This window comes from Etheostoma spectabile, unplaced genomic scaffold, assembly GCF_008692095.1.
Source record: "Etheostoma spectabile isolate EspeVRDwgs_2016 unplaced genomic scaffold, UIUC_Espe_1.0 scaffold00018595, whole genome shotgun sequence".
Taxonomy (NCBI): Eukaryota; Metazoa; Chordata; class Actinopteri; order Perciformes; family Percidae; genus Etheostoma; species Etheostoma spectabile.
In genome coordinates, this window is record NW_022604340.1 from 110,567 (window position 1) to 119,987 (window position 9,421).

Genomic DNA, 9,421 nt, shown 5'->3' on the forward strand with positions numbered 1-9,421 from the left:
CCAGCTGCTCGTCCACCGTCACACACCTCTCGTACGGCCGCCAGTTTGTCCAAGGCTTGGCGGACAGCTCTTGACTCACGGTCGTCGAATCGCAACAGTCTAGAGTACGCGTGGAACTGCTTGATTGGCATCGTGGCACGGAAAATGGCCCTGCCGCTCTCGTGCCACAGGCTCTCCAAGGCCTCGTTGCGGGACCGGTACACGCCCGCGAGGAGCAGCAGCCCGAGGTAGGCTCGCAGGTCCGTGACGTCCATCTCTTTCCACTTTCCGGCTGTGGCGCATCTCCTTTGACCCTCGAGATTTGTGGCAGCCACAAACAGCAGCGTCTGTTGTGTCCTCTTCTTGGTCGGGTTTGTCTTTTTCGGTAGCATGGCAATGAGGTCTAGGGACACTGGGATGACACGTTTTCGAGGACCATCTTTGCCATCTTTTGACACAAATGTTTCCTCATCTCCTCTTGCCCTCGTCTTCACTTCTTCTTCTTCTTCTTCTTCTTCTTCTTCTTCTTCTTCGTCGTCTTCTCCTACTTATACTTTTTTGTCTTTGTCTTCTTCTTCCTCTACTTCTTCTTCTTCATTCACTTGTTCTCCTTCTTTGTCTTGAACGTCAACGTCCACTTGGCCTTGGTCATCATCTTTGTTGTCGTCGTCGTAGCAGCAGTAGTCTTTTTCGCCGCTGTGGTCGTGTATGTGTTGGTCCTCTTGTGACGCACACCCACCGCCATCACAGTCACGGTGGTGGTTGTCGTCGTCGTGTTTGTCGCAGGCCTCTTGTGGGTTTTCTCCTTTTTGTACCTTGACTTCAGCGGAGACATTGCTAGCGGCAACGCCGCTCACGAGAATCCGATGCAGCTTCAACTCCAGAGTCAAACGACGGGCCATGCTGCAGCTGCTCCCCCGGCTGTGCCGAGCCACGTGCAACAAGTGCACAGGTCCAAAACAAGATGACGTGAAAAAAAATGACGACAACAAGAAGACAAATGTGTCTAAAGTGTATATTGTGTGTGTGTGTGTAATAAAAATAATGAGTAGACTGATGTCAAGCCTTTAGTTTTATTTTTTAACCTCCCTTTCCACTCGCCTTTGCCTTTCCTGTTTTTACTACAACTACAAGCCACTGGCCAGAATCCCGGGACTCAAAAGCAGGACGATGGGAGGGTAGCAGAACTAATACGTCCGATTGAGTGTACCACCAATGCCAAGGGTCCCTGTGACCTGAAGGACAATTCCACGAGTCCCTGGGACCCGAAGGACAATGTCGCGGGTCCTAGGGACCCGAAGGACAACAACACGTGTCCCCGTGACCCAAAAGGACAACGGCACGGGTCCATGTGACCCGAAAGAACAATGCCACGGGTCCCTAGGACCCAAAGGACAACGTCAAGGGTCCCCGGGACCCGAAGGACAATGCCACGGGTCCCAAGGACCCATGAGGTCAATGCCACGGGTCCCTGGAACCCGAAAGACAACGTCAAGGGTCCTCGGACCCGAAGGACAATGCCACGGGTCCCAGGGACCCGAAGGACAATGCCACGGGTCCCAAGAACCCATAAGGCCAATGCCACGGGTCCCTGGGACCCGAAGGACAATGCCACAGGTCCCAAGAACCCATAAGGCCAATGCCACGGTCCCTGGAACCCAAAGGACAACGTCAAGGGTGCCCGTGACCCGAAGGACAATGCCACGGGTCCCAAGGACCCATAAGGCCAATGCCAAGGGTCCCTGGAACCCGAAGGACAACGTCATGGGTCCCCTGGACCCGAAGGACAATGCCACGGGTCCTTGGGACCCGCAAGGCCAATGCCACGGGTCCTATGGACCCGAAGGACAACGGCAAGGGTCCCCGGGACCCAAAGGACAACGTCAAGGGTCCTATGGACCCGAAGGACAATGTAAAGGGTCCTATGGACCCGAGGGACAATGGCAAGGGTCCTATGGACCCGAAGGACAACGTAAAGGGTCCCCGGGACCCGAAGGACAATGCCACAGGTCCTTGGGACCCGCAAGGCCAATGCCACGGGTCCTATGGACCCGAAGGACAATGTCAAGGGTCCCCGGGACCCAAAGGACCCTTGACGTGGTCCTTTGGGTCCCCGGGACCCAAGGGACAATGCTACGGCTCCCTGGAACCCAAAGTACAACGCCACGGGTCCCGGGGACTCGAAGGACAACACTATGGGTAAAACTGCACGGGTCCCCAGGACCCGAAGGACAACAAAAGGGTTAAGAAGTGCCTGGCTAGCTCAGTCGGTAGAGCATGAGACTCTTAATCTCAGGGTCGTGGGTTCGAGCCCCACGTTGGGCTGTGGTGTTTTAGAGAGTAGGAATGCCTGAGTTCTGCACTGTATAATGTGGCTGTATTGGGTCTGTCAATCGCAAGAATAGCAGTTCCATCCCAGTGTAAAAATCCCTGTAATTTACCAGACTAAATGTGCCTGCATTCTACAATCATGGCCTGTGCTGAACTCCTGTTCCTCAGATCAAACTAAAGTCTGGTGACAATGCATGTTCAAATTCTAAAACTTCAACCTGTTGTTCTAGAACTGCAGCTTAACATTCTAGAAGTACAATGTACCATTTTAGAACTGTAATTAACAGTTTTGGACCGCAACTCTTGAAATTCTACAACTTCAACCTATTGTTCCAGAACTGCAACTTAACATTCCAGGACTGCAGGTTAACATTCATATTCGTAAAAAGGAAATGCAGCTTGAGTCAGTTTCCCGATATCATTTGCCAACAGGAAACATTTGATACAGAATATTATTACCAAAACACAGACTTGATTTTGCCAGTAAAAAGTAATAGTAATATTGTGATGAATTTGCCAAATAGGTGACACTTTCTCGTCCATCACACTCAATAAATAAACCAGATTATTCAATCCATAACTCCACCTCTATGCAAAGTAGTCTCATCCAGGAACTATCGCACCACCCTAAGGGAGAATCATAAACCTAGACCAACGAACAAGGAGAGTCCTGTCCTGCTCGTTTGTTCCTCACATTTTTACCCAGTTTTTTCTATTGCGTGCAGTCGAAGCAGGATATGAAAAATTGCCAACACATTGCTTGCTCCTAATCTGTGTTAAATTAACTGGATTTTAAATTACAGATTAGGGTTTTAACAGCTCCTGCCATCAGGGCTCGTTCGGGAGTTGAACCCGGGACCTCTCACACCCGAAGCAAGAATCATAACACTAGACCAACGAGCCACTTAAAAGCTATTTAAGTCTAGTAGACTGTCATGGGGTGCTTTCATGGCTCCACGGCCCGATTCAGCTTTCCGATCTCATTTGACAACAGGAAACATTTGATACAAAATTGCAAGAGTACCTCATACCTTTTACCAGGTTCAGGTGGTTAATAGTTATGGTCAAATGAAGCTTCATTAAGCTTTCTGAACAGTGGTCTTCATTTTGGGTTCAAATCCCACTTCTGACAAAAATTGTTTTCATTTGGAACTAACATCTAAGACATGATATTGGGAATTAAGAACATAGCAGTTCTTTGTATTCAAGAGGACATGAATGTGCACGAGAAACGCAATTGCAAGTACCGCGTTTTGTGAGCATCTTTATTGTCACCACATATAAAGTTACTGACTGTGATTTAACTGAAGGGTTTTGGTAAAAGTTATCTTCTTTTTGTAAAACTTTGGGTTGTGCACAAAACAGGAGAAAAGGGTTCTTTGTTGCATCCAGGCTGTTATGTATAACAGATAAAAAGCGCAAATTGACATCATTCCATCCAATACGGACCAGACGGGGTTGACAGATAGATTTTAAAATCCTTACAGATAAACAGTCATCGTAGCTGTTTGCAGGATTTCCGCAAAATTTACCGAGATTAAACTGGGCCGTATAGTGACGATTATAGGAAAAGAGAGAAGTACTTCCACTCGTTGTTACCTGGCGTTGCTATGGGTAACAAGAGTTCACAGTCACACGTTTCCTTAGGGGCCCGTAGTGGATGAAATGGTAAAACATTTGGCCCTGGATGCATAGAATGCCTGCCATATTGAGCGACAAAATTTAGGTGTCCTGAAAAAAGGTTCTTTAACTCTATCTCCCACACTTCTTCTTTTTGATTCTTGTTATGTGTCGGCAAGAAGTATTATGCTTTTGGGTCGTCTGTCCATCTCTACATCAGAATCAGAAATACTTTATAGATCCCCGAAGGGAAACTCTGGAAAAAAGTGCTCCTTCGAGCCAGATTTGAACCAGCAACCGAAGGATTTCAACTTTATGCCTCTACAGTCCTCCGCTCTACCAACTGAGCTATCGAAGGGAGCTACTACAGGATCCCCTGGAGGGAAACAAAAACATTCACATAAAATCGTAGATCAATTGACAAGTATCCCACCCAGAAAAGAGATTCTAGCCATTTTTCAGTCAGGGGGAGTCCTGTCGTCTCAGCCGCTGTCCACGGCCCATGAAAATTGGCAAGGCTCTTGCTTCTATTATTTAGCTGCTGTTAAGAATCTGAGTCTAGTTGAGGACAGCATATTTGTTTTTAACAAGTACAAAAGGCTTGGCTAAACAGCAAAGCCCACCAAAAATAGTTTATACTCATTGGCTTTCCCCTCCAAGGAAGTCTTTAGTAAAAGGCAAAAGACTTGTGCGTTATAAAGAGAAACCAGAGTGAGTACAGCCGTCTGCTCGAGAGCAGCAGAAAACCCTAGTCGACCCAGTCCAAACCATCGCGGTAAGCCTCACTGGGTGTCCAAACTAAAATGATAAGAGGAAACATGGTAGACTCCTTACTGATGTTTATATCTGTACTCACAATGCCCTGTTTTAAAACACCAGCCAATCTCAAGTGTCAAATGTGAATAATCACTGTGTGAGTAATCAGGAAGCTCACATAAAAGATAGTTGCAAGGTCTACCAAATGTTTAACTTTAAAACCCGTAAGCGGTTGGAACCTTGGTTGCCACAGATTCCTGAACCTGAAGGTCAGAAAAGCGGAGCAGAGTGGCCCAGCGGAAGCGTGCTGGGCCCATAACCCAGAGGTCGATGGATCGAAACCATCCTCTGCTAATTACTGTGCTTTGTTTCAAATCAAGCCTATTTCCTGTTTGTTGATGTTTAACAATGCATCTGTGTCTGAAGTGAAATCTCTGCAATTGCATAATACAATAAATATGCTACACAACGGTACAAGTACATAAATACAGTAAAATAGAGACTGTAAAACATGTACATTTAAAGTGCTTGTTGTGCTGGCTGATAGTCTGAGGTATAAAAGAGAGAGCATACCGCTTAGTTTGTGTCACAGGAGGTCTTAGTCTACCACTACGTTCTATAACCCTACCAGTCAGATTAGCACAGGAGGTAATATCTTCTGCAGCTCTTTTAAAGACTCTACCATAATACCTGCTGGAGATGTCTTGTCCTCATACATGGAAAGCATGAGCTCTACCACTGAGCTACATCCCCTGAAGATCTTCAGATTTTTTTTACTTTTTTCTGAGATAGACTTAGACTTATCTTTATTAATCCTTTTGGGATAACTCCCGCAAGGAAATTGAAATATCACTAATTAAAAGAAGAAACCTGGGTAAAACATGTAATGTTAATGTTGTTTATGACTTCAAAACCTGTAAATGCAACTGCGGTGGCTGGAAATCAAACCTGGGCAAAATGATTGTACTGCTATGGTATAAGTATAAATCATAGTTGAAAAGTAACACACCTGTTGCCTTTCTGCTGGACAATACAATGTTCACTGCAAATTTTGCAACACAGACTGAAAATAAATGATAGGAGATGCATTGGTGGAGATGGGCTGCTTCCACTACTTCTGAGATAACACTGTCTTTGCTACCACTCTGGAGGAACCCCTCTCGTTGTCAGCAGGATTCAAACCTGCGCGGGGAGACCTCATGGGATTTCTAGTCCATCGCCTTAACCGCTTGGCCACAGCTACCTGCAATTTAGTGCCAGACCTATTGGAACAAATGTTCATAAACTTTTCGATTGGTTATTAGAAGTTACCAGACACTGACAAAGTGCAAATCGTAGTGCACTTCCTGTGTCTGTGGATCCTCATGGAGGCAGCTTGATTGATTGATATGCTCCCTTTTTTGTACCATAACAGAGATCTAATGTTTTATCAAATTGGGTTGTGCAAGTAACCTTTCTGGTTACTTCTTGACAAATAAAAGAAAGTAACCACACAACAAAATTTACTGCAACGGCTAGTGGGTCAACTGCTTGGAAGGCACCAATGCTCTATAACTATACCACCATCACTGGACAACACAGTCGATGTCCTTAAAAGTTGGATTTTTCCTTTTTATTAACTTAAGGCATTAAGATCAATTTCCAAAACAATGATTTTTTAAATTCCTCTTTTTAGCAGAGATGGCAAAAGTACTCACTGCCCGTACTCAAGTAGAAGTACAGAAAATTGTGTTAAAAAATAATCTGGTAAAAGTTGAAGTACTGATTTAACTTCTTTACTCAAGTAAAAGTAACAAAGTAAGGGCTTAGAAATTTACTTAAAGTATAAAAGTAAAAGTAGCCTTATTAATGACAAAGCTACTTGGACCAGACAGATGTTACTAGAGAGCTGCTGAGAATCTTCAGTGGACATGGAGAAAAGACTCTTTATTCGTTATTCTTTATATGCCATTGCCTACATTTTAAATGGCCGTCTGCCAATAGGCCTAAAACATATAAAAACATATAGCCTATTTATATTGACAGAGACTGGGACTCCAGGTTAATAAGATTCTGTCTAAGTAGCAAGATATGAATTTAGCTGTGATTTTGTGACAAGTCTGTGTATATTCCCATCTAATTAGATTCAATTTGGTATTGACGACAAAAAAATAATAACTAACTCCCGTGAAATTATTTGAAATTTAGTGAGGACTAGATTAGGACTGGATTTAAAGCTGATTCTGGTTTCCAACTTGGCCCAGGTGTGTCTGTTAAAACACAGACAGAGACGACTTCTCTCTGTTGATGCTTTATCTAGCATCAGGATAAACATGGGGGGGGTAGCTCTGCTATGGCTGTGTGTGTGGTAATAAAAGAAATAAATAACATTGTAAAGGCTACCATACACAATGCATAGGAATAATATATGCTAGTAGATAATAACAATAAACCCACTATTAATTACATTATCTTAATGAGCAAGGAGGTTCAACAATCGCCACGTGCATTGTATTGTTCTTACATGTCAATTGAATTCAAATATTTGGCAGAACATTTCTGAACTGATGATGTATCAGTCATTTTGCTGGTGATTTCTTGGTCACAGCAACAAGCTTGATCATTGACATACAGTTGCACGCCACGTATCACAAAACTGTTGGGTATGACATTATGTATTTGCTTGTATTACATCAAGTGACCTGCATACCAATGACTGCAAAGATTAATATGCATATGGTTTGCAAAACTGTACCTTCTAATATAGGTAAGGCCACTTAGGGCTCATACATCCTAGAGATGGCTCTCTCCAGGTTATTTAAGCAACAAACGTCCCATGTTGGACTTGAACTTCTATCCTTTCAGTTAACAACCGACCGCGCTGACCTATTGCTCCACAGAGACTGCGCCTGGCTGAAGTTTTATGAGCGCCAGCTTGATCTTTAAGCTACAAGCATTTGCTTTATGGCCTTTTGAGGTTGTGCTGCACATGTATGCTTATCAGGCTATTTTCCTGTTACTCAGAAATTGGAGAAGCTGCCTCTGTGGTCTTCTGCAGAAGGATAAATCCCAGAGTTGGATCACTCCAGGGAGCTCGATCTTTAAGCCAGAAGCATTTGCTTTATGTGAGCTTTGCTAACTGTGAGAAACTGTCACAAACGCAGATGCGAGGTGATGCAGCGGCGTCTAGAAGCTGAGGAGACAGGCTTAATTGCGGGTGGTGGAACATGTCTATGTCTGTGGATCCTCATGGAGGCAGCTTGATTGATTGTTATGTTCCCTTATTTGTGCGATATAACAGAGATCTAATGTTTTATCAAACCTGGTTGGGAGAGTAACCTTTCTGGTTACTTCTTGACAGATAAAGTAAGTAACGTCACTCAAAGAAAGTTACTGGCTGGGAACCAAAGCCATATCAACTGCAACACATCTGGGCATTGAGAATGAAAATAAATGCTCAGAGATGCATCAGTGGCTTCCAGTAACTATTTGATATTATAGTATTGTCCATGAAGGTACATCTGCCATTTGTTATAATGAGATGTATGACCACAATTAAAGAGCGCCTCTCCTTGTTAGCAGGATTTGAACCTGCGAAGAGAGACCCCAATGGATTTCAAGTCCATCGCCTTAACCACTCGGCCACAACAACCTGAAAAGCAGTGCAATACTGATTTGCACTAATATTTACACTGACTCACGAAAAAAACACGAGTAAAATTAAAAAACACTGCATAAACTTTGCTACCGTGTGTTTATTTAAATATGGGTACACTTTACATGTAGGTGTATACTTTACTGCAAATTAAACTGAGATGTCAGGGTTTCAATCTCCACCTCTGAAAAGTCCTGCTTCTTAGCCGGATTACGTCCGGCCATGTCGTAAATAGTAGGGGCGAGGACTCAAAACCGAGAATATATTGGGGTGTGATATTTTAATTGTTGTGATTGTTGTGTGCCTTTAATATCACACATGTGGATATAATGAAAGAAACTGCCTAGCAAACTCTATTGAAGGTTCCATGGTGTAATGGTTAGCACTCTGGACTCTGAATCCAGTGATCTGAGTTCAAATCTCGGTGGAACCTGGTTTTAAGCCACAGCACAGGTGAAAACATTCAACCTTTCAACTTTCCACATCTAGTTTAAAGTAAGCTTATGTTGGTGGGGGCATGTTGAGGAGTCACCTGGTTGTTAATGTAACTTGAAGGACCTCCAAATTTGACAGTATTGACTGGAAGTGATAGACTTTGAGTTGCATGGGGGATACAAACTTTGTATTCAGTCTCATAATCACCATAAAAATAAGCTATCATTGAAATTTGAACTTGTGTTGCTGCAGTCTGAGTATACAGTGTTCATCCTGAATGGGCCAGTATAGAGCATCAGAATTGCTTGATGAATGGTCTATTAGCTTTGGAACAACCCACAGCTCTCCATTGTCAGATATGGGTGGGGTAGTGGGCAGTGTGTCCAACCCCTTTCTGTGTAAAAAAAACAACTAAAGAAGTCTCTTGGATGAGAGACAAAACTTTTGCGGAGAATCTTTTACCAAGTCCAGTTGCCCTTGGCCTAGTTGTGAACTTTTGGGGTAATAACATGGATCAGGAACCAAAACGGACACATCTGGACTCAATGTGGGCATTGTACAGCAATATTTTACACGTTTAGACCATGAAGACAGTTATCAGTATATTTCCCATCTGGCAGGTATATCTGTGGACACAGTTGGACATTTTGAAGATAATTGCACAAT

General features: G+C 43.8%; 4 non-coding genes across 4 annotated transcripts; 2 read left to right on the forward strand and 2 right to left on the reverse strand.

The window, feature by feature from the left end:
- The first annotated feature begins 2,231 nt into the window (after positions 1-2,231).
- trnak-cuu (transfer RNA lysine (anticodon CUU)) lies at positions 2,232-2,304 on the forward strand. The gene has a single exon. It is a non-coding gene; the product is annotated as a tRNA-Lys (tRNA).
- A 2,227-nt stretch (positions 2,305-4,531) lies between these two features.
- LOC116681210 (U5 spliceosomal RNA) lies at positions 4,532-4,645 on the reverse strand. The gene has a single exon (XR_004329982.1). It is a non-coding gene; the product is annotated as a U5 spliceosomal RNA (small nuclear RNA).
- Positions 4,646-8,235: 3,590 nt separating this feature from the next.
- Positions 8,236-8,317, reverse strand: trnas-uga (transfer RNA serine (anticodon UGA)). The gene has a single exon. It is a non-coding gene; the product is annotated as a tRNA-Ser (tRNA).
- Positions 8,318-8,681: 364 nt separating this feature from the next.
- Positions 8,682-8,753, forward strand: trnaq-cug (transfer RNA glutamine (anticodon CUG)). The gene has a single exon. It is a non-coding gene; the product is annotated as a tRNA-Gln (tRNA).
- Positions 8,754-9,421: the final 668 nt, after the last annotated feature.